The sequence below is a fragment of the Lucilia sericata genome, unplaced genomic scaffold (genome assembly GCF_015586225.1).
Source record: "Lucilia sericata isolate MDLA Ls3-8-SP2 unplaced genomic scaffold, ASM1558622v1 Contig000005F_arrow, whole genome shotgun sequence".
Classification (NCBI taxonomy): domain Eukaryota; kingdom Metazoa; phylum Arthropoda; class Insecta; order Diptera; family Calliphoridae; genus Lucilia; species Lucilia sericata.
The window spans coordinates 1,171,006-1,192,305 of NW_023994046.1; the positions used below are offsets into that span (position 1 = coordinate 1,171,006).

Sequence of the window (21,300 nt, forward strand, 5' to 3'; positions counted from 1 at the left end):
ATTTTCGGGAATATATACCTTTGTATGGGGACTATGGGAAATTTTGAATCGATTATTTTGATTTTTAACATAATTTATCCCTGGATAAAAAATAATGTGGGACAAAATTCATAGAATTATCTTTTGTAGTTTCTGAGAAGACGACTTAAGAATTACGAAAAAACCTGTAATTTTTTCGAGATAGTCTGAAATTTTCACTCACAACTTTTAAAGTTGTGAACCTATTTTGCTGATTTTCAGTACGAAACTGCTTAGGACAACAGTGAATATTTTTGATGAATTTGGTTTATTTCTTTTGCTTAGTTTTAACGTGAGTATGTTTAAGCAGACGGACATAGCTAAATCAACTCAGAATTTGATAAGGACCCAGAATATATATACTTTGTAGGGTCTCAGTTGAATATTGGTGTTACACACGGAATGAAAAACTTATATATACCCTCTATCACCACTGATGGTGGTGAAAGGTATAATTATGTGGTATTGAGTGGTTTTCAGAAGTGAACCTTATATGGGAGCTAGTTATGAACCGATACTTAATAAAATTTCTTATATGGAAGCTGTAACCAATTATGGACCGATATGGAAAATGTTCAAGAATGATTTATATATATACAGTGAACTCTCGATAATGTGAACTAATTAATGTCGGGGTAGTTCATATTTTCTAATTTGTTCACATTTTAGATTGTGATTTTTTTATATATACAGTTGGGGACAAAATTGTTCATAAAACAATCAATATTAAATATAAATAACTTGCTTTTTCTTATTCATTGTTTTTATTGAAATTTTTTAAATTGATTTTAATCTTTACATTATGCTTTAATAAAAAAATATAAAACTAACAAAAAATATTAAATTCACTTTTTAAATTTAAAAAGGTTTCACATGTTAGCTGTGAACAATTATGACCCTTGACGAAAATCCTTACGTTTTTGGCTATTAATATTTCGTGTGCCTCCCTCTTGCAGTTTTAACAGCTTTTATTCGTTTTGGCATACTATTTACAAGATTTATTAGCACCTGTGGGTTAATATTTACCCACGCCTCGATAGAACGCTCCCAAAGTTCATTGATGGTTTTCGCAGGGTCTTTTTTAGCCAATATTTTCCTTTTCAATATTGACCAAAGGTGTTCAATCGGATTTAAATCCGGAGACTGGGGTGGCCAATCTAAAAGTTTAATCCCATTTTCTTCAAACCACTTTTTAGTAATTCCGGCAGTGTGCTTCGGGTGGTTGTCTTGCATGAAGATGTCATCCTAAACCAGCTCTAAACCAAATATATCCAAACTTGGCATGTATGAGTCTTCAAGGATTGTAATGTAATCTTTGGCACACATTCTGCCAGTTATTCGGCGTAGTACACCCAACTGGTTTCCACGAAAACAGCCCCAAGCCATCAGAGATCCACCTCCAAATTTCATTGTGCTTGTAATATTTCGCTCTTGGACTCCAATTCTTTTATCAACCCATGTCCATTGGCGCCCATCAGACCCAATACGGTTGATTTTTGTCTCATCTGACCAAGTTACCTACATCCAGTCTTTTACTTACGTTATTAAAAAAATTACGAATTTTGTTTTTTTATTTTTTTAAAATTGAGAAAAAGATCTGAGGGTCAAAAATGTTCACACACGTGGATATAGTTGTTTAATTTGTTTTTGGTAAAAAAGTAACGGTACTCCAAAAAATGTTGCCATACAATAAACAACATTGCGCCAGACTACATAACACAAAATGGGTTGCCAGACCTAAGTTAGTACAAAATTTTTTTCTAGATATATCTTTAATCTTACTTTTTGTGAACAATTTTGTCCCTAACTGTATTACTAAGTTATTCTTTCTAAAAATCATTTCTGAAAGGAATGAAAATGCAAAGATTACTAAAAAAATTTTTTGTAATTTATTTAGAACATAAAAAGTTTTTAAAAATCCATTTTATAAAGAGTACATACGTAGTATGTACATAAAAAACAAACAAAATATTACGACAAAAAAATAAATAAAATTTACAATGAAAAAAGATAGGTACATACATATATAATTCCATATGGAAATAATCGGTTATTTTTTTCTGTTTTTTCTTTTGTTCAATACTTTAATGTCAGTTTGATCGACCGTTTGAAATTCAGCCCATTGGACAGCTTTGTTAAAAATTTCGACAGCTTCTTTGGCTTTAATGTTGTTTTCAGGCGCTTCAATAAAACAGTCGTCATCATCGTCGGACTCTTCAATTAAATCATTTTCAACAAATGGCGTGACGTCCTCACAAGGATTATTGATCCAATCTCAAATGTTTACAGTCAAAGAATAAACAAGAAGTGAAACGCTGTCATTTTTTTACAACAATAACATTACGCTCTTCTCACAGACGAGTGCTGTGTAAATCCAACACATATGTAAAAATTTTATTCTCTCTCAAAACTTCAAAACTTTTTCGCGAATATTTGAGGATAATAGCACTTTGCAATATTTTTTATCACTTAACATTATATTTTATAATTTTTTTGCACAATTTAAACACATTTAATAGCCCGAAAATAATATATTTTTTACAAACGAAAAAAAAATATTTTTTGTTTTTTGACATTGAATTTTTGTTGTTTGAAATTAAAACTAAAAAAACAATGTTGTAAATTTTCGTATGGTAAACGAAAAAGATATTTCAAATAAATAATTTTTTTTTTCAATATTATAGATTAAAAACAAATAGACGTGTTTATAAAATGTTTATAGATAAAATATATGCAAAATATCTTAAGAAACCTTTCAAAGTATAAATTGAAATGTAATAATTTTTTTTCAATATTTTTCCATACTATTTTTTGCAACTATGTTGACTTGAGAATTCTACTAATACATTCTTAGAGTTAGGTACCGGATGACAGTAGACTTAGGTACTTTTGACAACAGTTTCATTTCTTATTTATTCTTTGTTTACAGTAGTAAATACTTCCTGAGGCACAATGTCTGTAGAAGATCTGCAGCAGTATTTTCTAAAGATCTAACCTCTGATTGCCACTTTTCTTTTAAAATGCTCAAAGGAACATTAAATTCAGGATCATCTTCATCATTTACCATATTCAAAATATTTTTCCAACAGTTAGATAAAGTTTCTTTACCAACTCCGTTCCAGGATGCCTCTAGAATAGAAACTCCTTCTTTAAGTGTGATTTTTTTCATCGATTCAAGCAAATCCCCCTCTTTTGCAATAATTGTTGCTAGAAGACTGCATTTTGATCCATTGGCTGGATCAGAGCCGTTACATTTGGAGGCATGAACATAGTTTCTGTGGAACCATCCTCGGATTTAAGGTCGGATTCTGGTGGATGGGATGGGGCATCATCTATTAGGAGTAAAGCTTTTACTGGTAATCGTTTCTTCTTTAAAAAATCTGTCACCTCAATGAAAGATAAAACAGTAAGAATCCCAATTGAACTATTTTTACCTACATGTTTACTTACCTCTGGCACAAAACGGTTGTGAAACCATTCTTTAAAAATAGAAGAAGTCATCCAAGCAGACTTTGAATTTCTGTAGTTTACGGGACAGATAAAATTTTTAAAACTGCGAGGTTTTTTTCGATTTTCCTATTACTAAAAGTTTTATTTTATGAGATCCTGACGCATTTGCACAGAATAACAATGTTATTCTTTTGCTTTTCCATGTTTGTACCTGGAGCGCTTTTCTCCAATGACGTTACATATGTCTTTTGTTTGGCTTTCTCTTTCAACATCCACCCACTTACAGGGAGGTTTTTATTCCGCATACAAATAAACCACTTATAGAGCGATTTTTCCATTTTTGGAAGCTCTGAAGATCGTAATGTTTTGCGTTTTCCGGGCCCATAAAACGTATTGTTCACACATTTTAAAATATTGTCTTTTTTATTTTTTATTGAACATATCGTTGATTTTGCAACTTTATACTTTTTACTTAACACTGTAACACGATCCTTTTTTTAAATATTCCAAAATTTCGCATTTTTTATTTAAGGATAAAAACTTTCGACTGTTTTTAGACATCACTAATTTTAAAAATAAATTCACGAACCTACCGCAACAAGTTACATAAAGCTACTAGCATTAAATACCTTTAAAAAAATGGCATACTATGGTATTTATTAATTCGGGGATTCCCAACATTAAAAATAAATGCTTCTACAAATTAAAAAATCCCGAAAAATTAAAAAAAAAATTGTTCACTATTTAGAGCCACTATTTAGCGCCCATATAAAAAACTGAGTGTTCAGACTAGTGGATAGTTCATTATATTGGATGTTCACATTACCGCGAGTTCACTGTATATATACAAAACAAATTCACATCGAGTTTTACCCTGATAGCTTTGTTTATCAATGAATTATGCGCATTTAAGTGATTATCGGATGTGGACCTTATATGGGAGATATGACCAATTATGGACCGATCCGAAAAAAAATCGTTAACTAATTCATATATACACAAAACATATTCATGTCGAATTTTATCCCGATAGCGAACCTACCGCAACAAGTTACATAAAGCTACTAGCATTAAATACCTTTAAAAAAATGGCATACTATGGTATTTATTAATTCGGGGATTCCCAACATTAAAAATAAATGCTTCTACAAATTAAAAAATCCCGAAAAATTAAAAAAAAAATTGTTCACTATTTAGAGCCACTATTTAGCGCCCATATAAAAAACTGAGTGTTCAGACTAGTGGATAGTTCATTATATTGGATGTTCACATTACCGCGAGTTCACTGTATATATACAAAACAAATTCACATCGAGTTTTACCCTGATAGCTTTGTTTATCAATGAATTATGCGCATTTAAGTGATTTTCGAAAGTGGACCTTATATTGGAGCTATGACCAATTGTGGGCCGATACAGATCTAAGTCAGTAGTATGATTTCTGTTCATTATATGTCAATATGTACAAAATTTTGTGTTGATACCGATATATTTGAGGAAGTTATTAACAATAAATTAATTTCCGGGAATATGTACCTTTGTATGGGGGGTATTGGAAATTTTGGATCGATTGTTATAATTTTAAACATAATTAATCTATAGATGGAAAAAAAAATCTGTGACAAAATTTGTCGAATTATCTTTGGTAGTTTCTGAGAAAACTGCTCAAGAATTAGGAAAAAACTTAATTTCTTTCGAGGTAGTCTGAAATGTTTACTCATAACTTTTTAAGCTAACTGCTTAGGAAAACAATGAATATTCTCAGTAAATTTGGTTAATTTCATTTGCTTAGTTTTAACTTGAGCGTGTTTTAACCAGACAGACAGACAGAGAGACGGGCGGACGGACGGACATTGCTAAATCGACTCAGAATTTTATAGGGACCCAGAATATATATACTTTGTTGGGTCTCATATGAATATTTTTTGGTGTTACACACGGAATGACAAACTTATATATACCCTCTATCACCACTGATGGTGGTGGAGAGTATAATTACGAAACAACGTATTTTTTTCGAGGTAGTCTGAAATTTTTACTAATAACTTTTGACGTTGTGAACCAATTTTGCTGATTTTTAATATCAAACTGCTTAGAACAACAATGAATATTTTTGGGGAATTTGGTTTTTTATTTCGCTTAGTTTTAACGTGGGCGCGTTTTAGGCAGACAGACAGACGGACATAGCTAAATCGACTCAGAATTTGATAAGGACTCGGAATATATATACTTTGTTGGGTCTCAGATGAATATTTCTTGGCGTTACACACGGAATGACAAATGGAAGGTATAAAAATAAGAAATAGAAAATATAAAAATAAAATGTTTGTTTTTTGTAAATGTTACTATTCTTTAAAAATCAAAACAAAAACTCTGGAACATGGCAGCAAGATTTAATAATTTGTCGGAAATCTATCTATATATATAAAATTCTAACGTTACTGACTGACTGACTGATTCATCATCGCACAGCCTAAACGGTTAAAGCTAAAGGGCTGAAATTTGGACAGGGGGTTGGTCTCCCACCAAATAGATCCACTAAGACGGGATTTTTGGAAATTCGAATGTTTAGGGGGTAAAAAAGGGTAAAAACGGGTAAATTAAAGCTTATCGTCGTTCATTTAAAAAATAAGCGTACAGGTGTCTGGTACTTTTTTCAATTTCGGCCTATTTAGGGAATAAACGGGTAAAAACTGTATTTTGGTACTTTTTTTGCACCCCATGTATCTTTTAAACCAGTGAACATTCAAACAATATTTTTGACTCCTTCATAACTTGACGTTGGTTATTCGGATGTTTAAGGGGGGGGGGTGAATATTGTACCTATTTTTGGTACATACCAAAAGGGGTAAAAACGGGAAATTTGATTTTATTCAAACACAATGATCCAATTTAGATAAAATTTTTAGATTTAGAAACACTAAATATGCTAATGAGGTGTTATTTGGAACCCCGGTACCAAGTGATATTTTTTTGGTACTTTTTCATTCTCCATCTGGTACTTTTTGAGTTTTCTTTGATATTGAAATCGAAACATGAAATTAATAATAAAGGGACTTTTCAGTACTTTTTCGTTCTACACAGGTATTTTTTTGAGTTTTCTTTAAAATTAAACCTAGAAGCAAAGAATAATAAGAAGTTGGACTATGACATTGTTTTACAACAATAACATTTCCTTCTCTTCACAGACTGTTCTGTGCAAATTCAACACACTTGTGAGAACTCAATTCTCTCACAATACTTCAAAACTTTTTCGCGGACTTGAACGACGTTTTTTCACAAACACATAACTATTTTTTATTTTTTTACACAATTTTATCGCATTTAACAATCCGAAATATTTTTATTTTTCACAAACTAAAAAAATATTTTTTTAATTTTTTTGACAATTAATTTTTGTGTGTTGAAATTAAAATTGACAAAACAAAGTTGTATATTTTGGTATTGAAAATGAAAAAATTATTTAAAATAAACTTATTTTTTTTTGCAAAAAAAGAGATTTTAAGTCCGAAAAATATATTTATTAAATGTTTACTGATTAGATGTGGGCAAAATAAATTAAAAAATCTGCGAATGTAGAAATTTAAATGTTATTTATTTTTCCTAAAATTTTTATGTACGATTTTATGCAAGTATGTATGTTTGGAAAGTGTGGTGAAAGTGGTTGGAGCTCCAATACTAATACAAAAATTCTACCAATACATACTTAGAGTTAGGTACCGAATGACGCACCAACTGACAAGCCCCAATTTCTTTATATTCTTTGCCTAGAAGCATGAAATTAAGCATGTAGAGCCCGGAGTAAATGAGAATCTATAAAAGGGGACTTTTTGGTACTTTTTCGTTCTTCAAAGGGAACTTTTTGAATTTTCTATAATATTGAACCTAGAAACATGAAATTAAGCATGTAGAGCCCGGAGTAAATGAGAATCTATAAAAGGGCACTTTTTGGTACTTTTTCGTTCTTCAAAAGGTACTTTTTGAATTTCCTATAAAATTTAACCTAGAAACATGAAATTAAGCATGTAGAGCCCGGAATAAATGAGAATCTATAAAAGGGGACTTTTTGGTCCTTTTTCGTTCATCAAAAGGTACTTTTTGAATTTTCTATAATATTGAACCTAGAAACATGAAATTAAGTATGTAGAGCCTGGATTAAGTGAGAACATATAAAAGAGGACTTTTTGGTACTTTTTCGTTCTTCAAAAGGTACTTTTTGGATTTTTGTATAATATTGAACCTAGAAACGTGAAATTAAGCATGTAGTGCCCGGATTAAGTGAGGACCTATAAAAGGGGACTTTTTGGTACTTTTTCGTTCTTTAAAAGGTACATTTTGAATTTCTTATAATATTGAACCTAGAAACATGAAATTAAGCATGTAGAGCCCGGATTAAGTGAGAACCTATAAAAGGGCACTTTTTCGTTCTTCAAAAGGTACTTTTTGTGTTTTTTTAATATTGATCATAGAATCATGAAATTAAGCATGTGGAGCCATAAAACTAAGCATTTGGTAGAAAAAAAACTAAGCAATCAGGGACTTGAGTGAATGAAAATTTAAACTGGAATATTTTCTGGTACTTTTTCGTTCTTTAATTGGTACTTTTTGAATTTTCTATAATATTTTCTGGTACTTTTTCGTTCTTTAATTGGTACTTTTTGAATTTTCTATAATATTGAACTTAGGAACATGAAATTAAATAAAATAGGTCTTTTGGTACTTTTTCGTACTTCACTGGTACTGGTACTTTTAGAGCTTTCTAAAATATTGAATATATAAACATAAAATTAAACACGCAGTATCCCAATTGAACGAAAATTGAAAAAGGATACTCTGGTACTTTTTTGTTCTTTTACTAATACTTTTCGAATTTTCTATAATATTGAACCTAAAAACATAAAATTTTACATGCAGCTTCCTAATTGTATAAAAATCTGTATGCGATGTTTTTGGTTTCTGGTTGAAAATTAAACATGCGTCATCCTGATTTAATGAAAATATATAAAAAGGCACTGTCTGGCACTTTTTCGTTCTTCAACTGTTTTTTTTTTTAATTTTCTGTAATATTGAGACTAGAATCATAAAATCAAACTTAAAGAGTTCTCTAAAAGGGAATTTTTGATATGGCAGATATATATATATACATATATACATTTACAATAATGATATTTATTTTATTCCATTACGATGAGGATAGCGAAGCACACTGGGTATAGCTAGTGTGTATATAAAAACAAAACTGTTGAATTATACTTAGCCCCCATACAACTATACCCCTAATGGGGCTTTTGAGCTCATAATCATGTTAAATGTTCTAGTATCTCAACAAAAATCAACAAAACTTAGTTTTATAAAAATCTAAATGATACTGCCGATTTGCCTTCAGAAAGTTACTTTAAGGTCAAAATTCATATTCAAACACTTATAACACGATGAAATTCTGCATAAATAAAAAAATGTAGATGTAAATTTCTCCACCAAAATTTATAAGGATAGTTGTCAACAAATTGTAAAAATATTTCGCAATTAAGCAAATAATCCACATTTTTAATATTGGAATCAAATTAAAGCTGGTTGGCTATATTAGTAGAAGCCGTAGCATGATTTAAAAATATAGAAGATTGTTTCAATATGAATTTGTTGACAAGAAAGGAGATGTTTAAAGTTTATTGTTTGTGTAAATAATCAAAGCGAACGTTGCAACATAAGGGAAAAGTGTAAAATACTTAGAGAAATTTTTAAACAGTCATTTTCTGAAGGAGAGTTTGGTAGAGGGACTTACGTCTACATTAATGTTATTCATGCAGATTTTCATCGTGATATCTCAGTGTTCAAGTCATTTTCTGTATGAGGGCTCGGATCAAATGAGGCCCGATCATTACGAAAATTGGCAGTATCATTTGCACTTTTATAAAACTTAGTTTTGCCGATTTTTGATGAGATACTAGAACATTTAACATAATTATGAGCTCAAAAGCTCTATTCGGAAGGTACGGTTGTATAGGGGCTAGGCGAAATAGAGAACTGTTTTTAACCATTTGCAATAGACTTTGTCCTTGGGTCAAAATAAGAGTATGTGCCGAATTTCATCAAATTTTAGATTATATCCACTAATTTATAAAAAAATAATGCACTATAGCTCGAAAAAAACGAATGACATGCAAAAATAGTCCTTAACTAATATGTAGGAAATTGAATCTGTATAGAAATAATAAAAGCATCAAAACTCTTATGACGAATAACAAGTGAGGTATTTGTAAAAAACTGATCTTTGTGATCTTTGACCGCTGCCGGTCAAAGTTAATCAAATGCCGAATTTTTAATCAAATGAAAATTGACACATAGATTCTCCTTACATTATATCTGTTCAATAACAAAATGTTGTTACAAATTATCACAAATTGTTTTTGAAGAATATTTTCGCATTGTTTTCGAGCTATAGTGCATTATTTTTTTTATCGCAATGATATTTAAAAATCTTAATATTTTTTACTTCGTTACAAATTATATCGCCATTTGTGTGATATTAGCTAAAGAAACATAATTAGTCTCTTATTACACCATTATTCTCCTACCCATAGTGCAATGTCCGTCTATAAGAAATTTCCGATGGGATCACATTCAATAATTATGTATATAACTTTAAAAAACTTAGTGGACATAATAAAGTCGGGAAACTATTGCCACTAAATTTCATTGAAATCAGACTACGGAATCCCATACCATAGTGATTTTACTTTTTTGAAAATACAAATTGATTTTACTGATTTTAATAAAATTTGGTGTCAATATTAATGTAAATATGTGGATTGTGGCCACCATTTTTTTTGAATTCTAACCATAAATATAACCTGTGATACTATTTGAAATTATGGATAGCCAGGCACTATGGGTCATAGAGCGATTCTGAGATAAAACGTATAACAATGTATAAGCTTATGAATTATGTAAAAATTATGACAATTATCAAGACAATTTTAGATTCCAATATGTTTTGTGGCATGTGTTTTTTCTTCCATGTTATAAAAAAAAATACTTTAAATTTATAAATATGATAAAAAAGAGTTGTCATTATAAAATTTAGAGTTCAACTTGTTTATAGGTATGTAGTTTTCTTTATAAAAGCGAACATAATTTATTTTATTCCATAGATATGTAACATGTAATTTTTGTCTAATATGTTTTGGCTGACACTGTATATCTATATCTATCTTCTTCTATATACAATATAAAAATGAATGTGTGTTTGTTTGTATGTTTATATGTTTGTATGTTTGAACGTTATAGACTACTAAACGTCTGAACCGATTTTCTTCAAATTTTGACAGAGTATTCCTGCATGTCTGGAATAGATAATGGGCTACTTTTTATTTTGAAATTCCAATTGGGCGGGGAGCCACGCCCATATTAAGAAAATATTAACTCCGTATATTTGAGATAATATAACAGTTAGAGTCCTCAAATTTTGTCGGAGCCACTTTAGTGTCAATATGATTAAATAGGACAAAGAGTAGGCGGACTAGCATTAGGGGGCGTGGCACCTCCCATATAAATTAAATGCAAAAATTCGTTTATCTTGGAAACTATTACAGTTAGAATCTTAAAATGCACGAATAACTTTAACATCCATTTAAACATTTTGGGTAATAAATTGGCGGACTACCCATGAGGGAAGCGGCACCTTCCATATTGATTAAATACAAAAAATTCGTTTATCTGGGAAACTAATGGAACTAAATCCTTCAAATTTTACACGAAGAACTTAAATATTCATCTGAACATTTTGGATTAAATAGAAAAAATTGTATATCTGAGAAACTATTAAGACATTTAGAGTATAACGGGCGGACTTTCAATGGGGATCTTTGCACCTCCCATATGAATTAAATATAAAATTTCGTTTATCTGGCACATTTTGCACAAATTATTTTAATATTCATCTGAACATTTTGGGGAAAAAGTGTGGGCTTTCATCTGGGGAGCTCGTAGCCCCCACTGAGAAACTATTAGAGCTAGAATCTTCATGGGAACATTTAGAGAATAACGGGCGGACTTTCAATGGGTGGCTTGGCACCACATATATGAATTAATTATAAAATTTCGTGTTTCTTGGAAACTCTTATATTCTTCAAATTTTTCATAGATAGATAGAAATTGGGATAGATAGAAACATGCGAACTTGCAATAATTTGCTTGACATCTCTCATATGTAACATATTTTAAATCTGGAAAACTATTGTGTAAGAATCTTCAAAATCATGGGTTTTTACTTATACATATTGCTTTTAGGGTAGCAAAGCACACTGGGTATAGCTAGTACATATATAAATGTGTATTAGACTGACTGAAATTTTTCAATAATATTTATTTTATTCCATAACGTTGATAAAAAATATTTCATCCCTACGTGTTTTAAAATATATTTTTAAAACAGAAATATTTGTTTTTTAATATCAAAAAATTTAAAAGATTGTTTTAAAAGTATTTAAATACGATCCCTGCTTTTATTTCCTATTTCTGTAGGTCTATAAGGCATAAATTCCAAATTTAATCTCAAAATTTGCCTTTACATGTGCGAGGTTTCATTGAAATCGATACAACTGATTAGAAATGACTCATATGTATATATCCTCTTTTTGAAATAGCCCCAATGTGCATCTCGTACCAATATTTAACAGATTTTTGCACGAAATTCAGAAAATTCATTTTATGCACATAAATACACGATAAGGGTGCATGAGCAAAATGAGAAAAACATAATTTTTAGTTTAATATTTTTACTGGATACTCTTTCTTACTTGTATCATAAGTTGTTCAATCGTTTTAGAAATATTCATTTGCGTTACAAACAGTGCGGAATAATAAGATTTTCATATCGAAAATTGAAAAATGCTTAACTTTTAATCAATTTTAGTAAATGAAATAATGTTGAATGATGCATAATGTCTCGAATATGTGCCGTAATAACCTGTCTTTGTTGGTTATTTCTTGTATATTTTGTTTGTTAAAAATACATAGTTTTTAAATATAGACAAAATTTGTTAATTTCGACAATAAATGTTTTGTTATTTAGCAGAAGTATTAATGTTCTTTTGATCTTAAGGAACTGATAATCTGCAATTGACGATGCGAGGCTGTTGTAATTGATTCCACAACTCAGATGAAAAACCGCAAGTTGTCATGTGCCCACAATGAATTTGTGGTCTCATTCAATGACAGTTGGTTGACTATTTGTTTTTATTGTGCGCTCCTTTATTTTACACTACGTGTATTTGAGTGTGTATGTTTGTATGTGATAATTTTATCCTTTGCTTAAACAAGGGGTTCTATGTTTTGCCCTCTTCTTTGTTAACGTGTTCAAAGTGTGGATGTATGTTTGTTTGCATTATTTGTCTTTGACAAAGTATTTTATTTGTCAAGACCTGTCGGTCAAATGAACCGAATAATACATCAAACACCACACAATGAGGGTGACAAATCCATACCAGTTGATTACATTTGAAAAAGAAGTAAATTAAAAAAGACACAGTAAATGTACGCAGGATACGCGCACGTTAACAAAATTCAAATCTCTCGATTGTTTGTTTTGTGTTGAAGTACAAAGTAAAGTTAACGATAACATACAATTTTATAAACTTTAAATACATAATAAAGTAATTTTTACAAAAGAAAGTAAATAGTTTTTTTTTCAACTAAAGAATATTTATTTTCTTAATGACAACCAATATTTCTGTTTTCTTCTTAGAAAGATTGTCAGAACTTTCAACGCATTGATTTAGACCGACTCACATAAAAAAGTGCTTGAATATTCTTAAAGTATACAAAATATGTTTTTTTATATTTTTTTAACTCTATAAAACTAATACATATTTAAAAATTTTAGTTTTTATCATAGTAGAAAAAGTAAAGGTATAGCCGTTCTCTCTTTTTATAGCCATATTAAACTTCTGACGTTTGGGCGAATTATTATTTTATTGCTTAAAATCGTGCTACCATATCTACCTTAAAAACCTATGTTTTTTGTTTACTTTTATATTTCTTTTTCAAATGTCTGTAAAAAATATTTTTTCAAACATAAATTAAAAAATATTATAAATAAAACAAATAATCCGTGAGATTACAAAATATAAATCAAATAATACTATCTACCAAAGTCTGTTGCTTCCAAATTTGTGTGTCGGGAGATGTTGGCCAGTTTCACTGGCCAGCATTATATGGGAGTTTCAACATACCATCAAAGAAGAAAGTTGCTGACGTCTTTGTTCTAGAGAATATAATTTTGTTTAATAAATAGCGAAAATGTTCTGATCAATCTTATATCGTACTAATCTAACAGCGCTCACGATATTTGAAAGTTTTACTTCTTCAGGACCATCGTATATATTGTGTGTGTGTATGTCCGGTAGGCCATTTATTTACACTGTAAAGTCTAATAATATCCCTTTTAATCCAGTGGCATACTACGTTTTACAAGAAGGAAAATATCCTTATTTTGACCTGACTTTAAAGCGGAATATGCCAGTTTATTCTATTTTCGATTTTCATTGCACACAGGCGACAAGATCTAGGAATACCAGTAAATCAATCAATACCTTTTAGCAATTCAGAAGCACGTCCTGAAGTCCCTTAAAAACCAAATAAAGAAATTAGGTGGCGTGTCATAATGTCTATGGACGATATGACACACTAAATTAAGTCATAGTGTCTATGGACGTTGACAATTTTAAAAGTGTCACAATGTCTACGAGCAAAAGGACATAAAAAAGTACATTTATCAAAAATGTCTTAATATAGCGAAACCGGTATTCGAAATACCCTAGAATTTAAAACCCCCTTACGAGAACACTTTTTTAATCCAATTCAAAATGCAACATACACCAAATTTAGGAGCAACTCTTTTCGGGATGAGAGTGTCCCTTTAAATCTAAATAAAATTTTCAAAACTTTTCTTTTTTAAAAGTGTCATAATGTTCATGGACATTGTGTCACTGGAAATTATGATACGCCACCAAGAAATTACCATTGAGTAGAAGAAATTCCAGCGAATTTATGGTTAATCACCTTCATTCGTTCTTTGTAAAGTGTTAGTTTATATAAAAATATAAAACAATAATACAACATTTATTAAAACGTATTTATAATCGTTTATATTTGCAATTCACAACAGTTACACTTTTGTAGTAAACAAAATTACACATTTTTTAATTCTGATTTCCTAAATATAATTTCCCTTTTAAACTGTGTGGCAACGTTTTTATTTATTTGTTTACAAAAACTAAATATCAAAAAATCTTATTTACGTCAAAAAATTTTTCATTAAGAGAGAACGGAGTTACCTCATGGTTTTTATATAAAAATTATTTTTAATATATGTTTTTTTAACATACATATATACATATATATCGTCACTTGAAATGCAAAAAGGCGTAACAACACTTTTAAAAATTTTACAGGACAAAAAATTAAATAAAATGAAATCTATTTATACCCTACACCACTTTAGTGGGGAGGGTATATTGGGTTTGTGCTGATGTTAGTAACGCACAATAATATTGGTCCTATACCCACCTTAAAGTATACCGGAATAGGGCTTGTAAACCTTGTAATCAAACTTCAGGTCGCAATTTTGATGATAATTCAATGAAATTTTGCACATGATCTTCTATGGTACCGGAGACAAAGCCTATTGAAAATGGTTAACATCGGTTATTATTATGTTTAATATACTCGTATCTGGACAAAAAGCTGCAAAACCAAGTGCTATACTAGCCTTGATGACTCTCATGAATTTTCTAATTATAGGGTCTCATTTGACCATAGCCCCTAACAAAGCCCCATTCAAAATTTGACTTAAATGTCCACAATTTTATTCAAAAATAAATGGCTTAAGTATATCTGAGGCAAGGTACAATTCAACTTCAATGCTTTATTATGAAAACTAAATCACATTTTATTTTTGTAACAAGTTATATACTCCGACATCGATAAATACGTTTAAGTATAACTGTACCGCCAGGCATTGTATGTTATGTTGCTTTTTGGACTTTCTAATTTGATGTTACACCCTTTTGAATTTCATTCCAATAAAGTCGGTATTTTTGTAGGTCGTGAACATATGTTAAGGAGATATTATTACTTTTTTCGCGATCCTGCACTACCCTATAAGATAGTGCAGTGGCATTTTGCCGCCCAAAAAAGTTATGACCCTAATGTACATATTGTTTATGTATCTATATCTTTACATGAAGAAATAATGTCAGAAACGATTTTACTGAGCTTGATTTTAAATAGCTTGATCTCAACAAAATAAACGACTATAAGGATTCAGTAAATATATGTATAAAAGTACATACTTCATGGAATCGCAAAATTAAAATAGAAATTACAAATGTAAACTTATGTGCATGTATGTACCCTTACCACGAAAGTGAAGGGTATAAAAAGAATGTGCCAAATTTTCAAAACTGAAGAACAGTTTTATCATAGACTAAGTGTGTTCTTAATAATTATTTTTTTTTTTAATAAAAAACGTGCCAAAATATATGTGCGACCCTGTGGTTTTACGTACGCCACATTCATATTTTAATAAATCATTAAAGACAATAAATGCATGACAATTATTTAATCATTAAATGTTGTCTTGCTGAGTTTAAACAGCAATTGTATTAATTCATTTATTTATTTTTACATAATAACTTAATACATTACTTATGCAATTTGACATATTATATAACTATTTTTGGTATGATCTATGTATGTTAGTCTAATGAAGCGTTCAAATGAAGTTAATAATGTAAATTTACTAAAGTAAAAGAAAGATAATATTTCTACAGTCTCCTTTTGACACTGAACACTTGAATTCCCAAAAGAGTATAAGTATGTATATTGTAAATACATGCATACATATGTATATTGTAAATACATGCATACATACATATTTATGTAGTATGTAAATACGTTCTTACATATGAAACTATATAAACGTTATAACTTGATATCCCAGCGCACATTTCGAAGATTAATATTTAATTTTATATATGTACGTAACCTTATCGATTCCTCAAATTTTAAAGATTGAAATATCTAAAATCCTCATCGGGGTTTCGGGGTTTTGGTATCTTCTTCCACTTGGTCATTACACCGGAGTTTCGGTGTTTCCCGTCTGCTCTTTCCGAGAAATTTTTCACCTAACGCCTTTCTGGCTGCTACGTTCATTTCCATTCGACCAACATGTCTGAGCCACTTAACTACACTAATATATGGGATATACCTAGCTTGTACAGCTCACGGTTCGTTTAACGTATATACTCTCCGCTGATGGGTCCATAAATATTACGAAGAGTCTTCTTCTCGAATATACCAAACACTTCCGCACCCTCCTTCGCATGTACACAAGTTTCGGCGCCATAATACATATGTATAAGTGTATTGTAAAATGTGTAGTATTGTTCTTCCGAGAGAGGGCTTTGATCCTCAGCTGTTTACCGAGCCCAAAGTACCATCTATTTGCCTGCAAAATCCAAATTTTTATCTCAGTGCTGAAATCGTTTCTCTGGTTAATAGCTTCCAATTTTAACAAAGGATTTTGTATCGCTCAGTATCATTCAACAATGGCGTGAAAGTTTCACCGGTACTCCATACTGACATTAAATTATCCTTTCTTTTATCGGAGAATCGATGAAAACCAATCATCACCATCATGATGAAAATCAATCAACGCCATATATTGTTGATTTTGTGTCACCATATCCCACTATGCGGTCATCACTAGATATTAATAGCGTTTCTTCCTAATCCTCATTACACTTGTCTTATCTGTCATCAGATTAACATTTTCATCTCGACACGTTGGTAGACCATATAGCACTATATCCTCAGATTCTCGCCATCCCACATCTGTCTTCTTTTTTCTATCAGGCGACAGCCGTGTATTATAAATATCTCGATGTTTTAATTCGATGCTACTTATTATCATGTTCCCTGTTCATAAAGACTGAATTTTCTAATGAAAATCTCTAAGAATGATTACCATCGTATTTCCTGGTGATGTCAGGCTTGTATTTATCAAGGACATTAGCTAGTTGTTGCTAAAAGGGTTTCTTTCATTCCAGGTGCATATCCCTAAATCGTGGTCCTTTAAACGTTTGCGGTTTAAATCGGTGTAGGATTATTTTATTTTCCGAAGATAGTACCAAACTGCAAACCTCTTTGCCCTGGGACAGGATCCGTCATTCACGCGTTATCTACCGCAATATGTAGGTAAATATTCCAAAAAATGTAGTATTTATCGTAAAATAAATAAGCAGAAGGTTAAACAAAATATTTTTGAACAGGAAAATATTTTCAGAAAATATGTTTTAATTAAAGGTTGCTATAAATAATATTTTTATTAATAAACACTGATTAAATTTGATATTTTTGAAATTTAGAATGTATACTAAATTTTTAAAATTGTAAGCTAGCTTTCATTTCATCAAATTTTTATTCTGGAGGAGTTCTTGCATTTTCGACAAATTATGTGTTAACAAAAATTGTATTAACAGAACCTAAATGTATCCACTTAATATTTGATCCGTGGGAATCGAAAAAGGGGTAACATACAACACAACCGTTATTAAATAACTCATTACTAATTCATGCAAAAATCGTCGAATGACGTTTTCGGATATACATATGTATGTACATACATACACAATGAAAGACAACGTTTAGGGGAATGTTTTGCAGGGTTTTTAACATCAATTAGGTACACACCAAACGTTATTTTTTATAATTACAATATCTTCATGCTCGAATATGAAGTATTGTTGTTATATAAATATGTATATTTGAGCATTGATGCTTATGCATCTAATAGAGCGAAAAATATTTTTTGTTTTCCTAATAAGCCTTATCTAATGTTCTGGTAAAGTGTATAACGAGATATTTGGATTAAAATTTTATGCATTCTACGTATAAATACATTATTAGCGATTGTTGGCATTATAACAGATATAATTTCACAAAAAGAACATTGCGAGTAGTTTAATTTTTCCACATACACTCAGTGAAATTAAGTTAAAGTTAGTAATATAACTTCTGGGTACATTACTACTAAATGAAAGAAACCTGGGACCGAATTATCGCTTACTAAATATAGACCAATCCACATTTATTTTCGTACAGAGAATTTGGTCTTAAAAGAATTGTTTATGTGAAATTTCATCGTTATATTGATGGTTGCTTAAGCCAGCCCATCAGAAAACCTTTCCCAACATTTTAGGAAAACTAGAAATGTCTTATGAAGAAATTATTTTAAACTAAATAAGAATTCAAAACGCATCTTTCACAAAACATTAAAGTTTTGACAAAGTTTTTCTGCTTGAAAATTTAAAAAAATATGTATATATAATAGGGTGATCGACTCGGATTTCAACCGGTTTTTTCTGTTATACCAGTGTCGGTTTTTTCTAAATGTTGATTTTTCGAATATCGAACAACCCGGTTTTTCTACTTTTTAAAAACCGGTTTCGAATACATTTAATTTGCTTTGTATTCAAAGATTACTTAAGTTAAATTTTGAAGTAAATAAAAATACAGCCCGTCTATATATTAAAAATATTGGAGTCCAGGAACTAGAGTATATTTTTCTAATGCACCTTTGGTTAAACTTTTTTGATTTTCCTAATTAATTAACAATTTTTATTTGTAAAGTTTATTGGAATAACAGTTTGATAAAATTTTATCAATCTTAAGATTATATTTCAATTACAATAATAAATTTGCGGCTAAAATATTATGGAAGTGTTGGAATGACTATGAAAATTGTCTAAATAGGGATTTTAGAATAAGCTAGAATTACATAGTTCCTTATGTTCAACAGAAGTGTTCCACTTTTTTACATTTTTTACATTAAAGAAATAAAGTAAATCAGACGACTAGATCTAAAGTTATAATCTTTTAAACTGTTAAAAAACAGTTAAGTCCTGTTTTATTAATTAAATTTAAACATAAACGTCTATTTTTTCAAATTAAAATAGATTTTGTTATTTATAATGAAAAACCGGTTAACCGGTTTTTTTCTGGATTTGAAAAATGTCAACCGGTTTTTTCAAATGTCAACTATTCGAACTATTCGAAAACCGGTTTTTGGAAAATGTCGAATAATCGATCACCCTAATATATAATTATTTAATTTAAAATTATTTGAAACATATTAAAATATACAATAAAATATTGAACATTCAAATATCCGTCAAATGCCTTTAATTGAATTTGATTGAATGTATGTTCACTTACTAAAAATTTACAAAATATGCTCTCACAAACGGATACTCGTACACATGCGAAGATGTTTGTATTGTTGTACATCTAATATTCATGTTTATGTTAATATCGAAAACGCCAATGGGCATGTTCGGGTATTGAAATCATTTCTATAGAAAATTCATATTATTAACGCTAAGGGATGATAGACGTACAATATACCACAAAACCAAAAATGAAAAAAAAAAACTAAAATGAAATGAAATCAACACGTGACCTTGTTTATGCTTTAAAAAAGTGTTTAAGAGTTTGTCTAAGTGATGAATTGTGCAAGTCTGAAATGTTGGAACTGAAGTGATTAGTGAAGACATCATCTTATTAAAGATACTTGTAAGAAAAGCTAAAAGCCAAAAAGTGTGAGTGGCATCGAGCGACGTTCGACACGATGCATATGTTTTTTCAAAACACGTTCACAAAATTGACAATATGCAATATACGGCTAGTACTCTACTTTTTCCCATCCACCCACTCTCAAAAATATACACTTCCTCAGTGTATTGCATTTTAATATCGTTCACCTGACTTTTGTGGAAGAGAAATACAGCATATTATATTTTTTGGATTTGAAGTGTATTGCATTTTAATATCGTTCACCTGACTTTTGTGGAAGAGAAATACAGCATATTATATTTTTTGGATTTGAAATGTGGTGCCTTTATTAGTACGGCTACTATATGTATACACTCGTATTAGGGTGTGCATTTCATTTTTTTTTCGTGAACATTTTCCCATAATATTGGTAAAATCAAATAGACCCATAGTTAGACAGATTTAGAATCTAAAAGAGTCTACTGATTGGACCCAAACAAAATTGTCAATTATCTAAAACAAATCAAGACCTAAGAAATATTACAATAATGTAATACGCATAAGGGAATAAAAACCGATATTACTTTTATTCAAGGTCCAAATCCAGTCCAGTAAAATTCGAAAATAAAAAATCCACCCTAATTTATATAAAGCAATTTTGCATTTTTTTATATTTGATGTTTGTGTTGTTTTGTTTTTGACGTAGGCCTTGTTCTTGTTGTTATTTTTTGTTGTGTGTGTTTTTTATTTAAAATCCAAAAAATGATGCCACAACAAAAAGGATACATTACGTAGTCACGTGTGTCTTATTTGTAAGGTACTTAATTAATTTCATAATAAAAACTGCAAAATGACAGCCGTTTGTATTACGTAAACAAGCTAAAAAAATAACTCACACCACACATGTAAAGTAAAACCTTCCATGGCTATATATCAAATTTCATAAATATTATTGTACTACATAAAATTAGAACTAATTATAACTATCTCGATAATTTTTTTATCAAAGCCTAAAAAAAAGATATTGAACTATTGGAATAAAAAACATTGTTTGGAGAATCCATATCGAAACTGAAAACTGCTCTTTGAAATTTCAAATTTTCAAAGTAAAGGAATCGTAGTGTGCACAAAATGAACATTTCAGAAAGATATTAAACACAAAAATTGGTTAAAAAGTTATAGAGTTATTGTAAATTCCACAGGTTATTAAAGTGTCTCA

At 30.1% G+C, this 21,300-nt stretch overlaps 1 protein-coding gene and 1 pseudogene across 1 annotated transcript in view; one reads left to right on the top strand and one right to left on the bottom strand.

The window, feature by feature from the left end:
• LOC119600885 (transcription factor AP-2-epsilon) overlaps positions 1-21,300 on the top strand; it is a 136,921-nt gene that overhangs the window by 4,274 nt on the left and 111,347 nt on the right. The window lies entirely within an intron of this gene.
• LOC119601243 lies at positions 3,192-3,671 on the bottom strand (annotated as a pseudogene).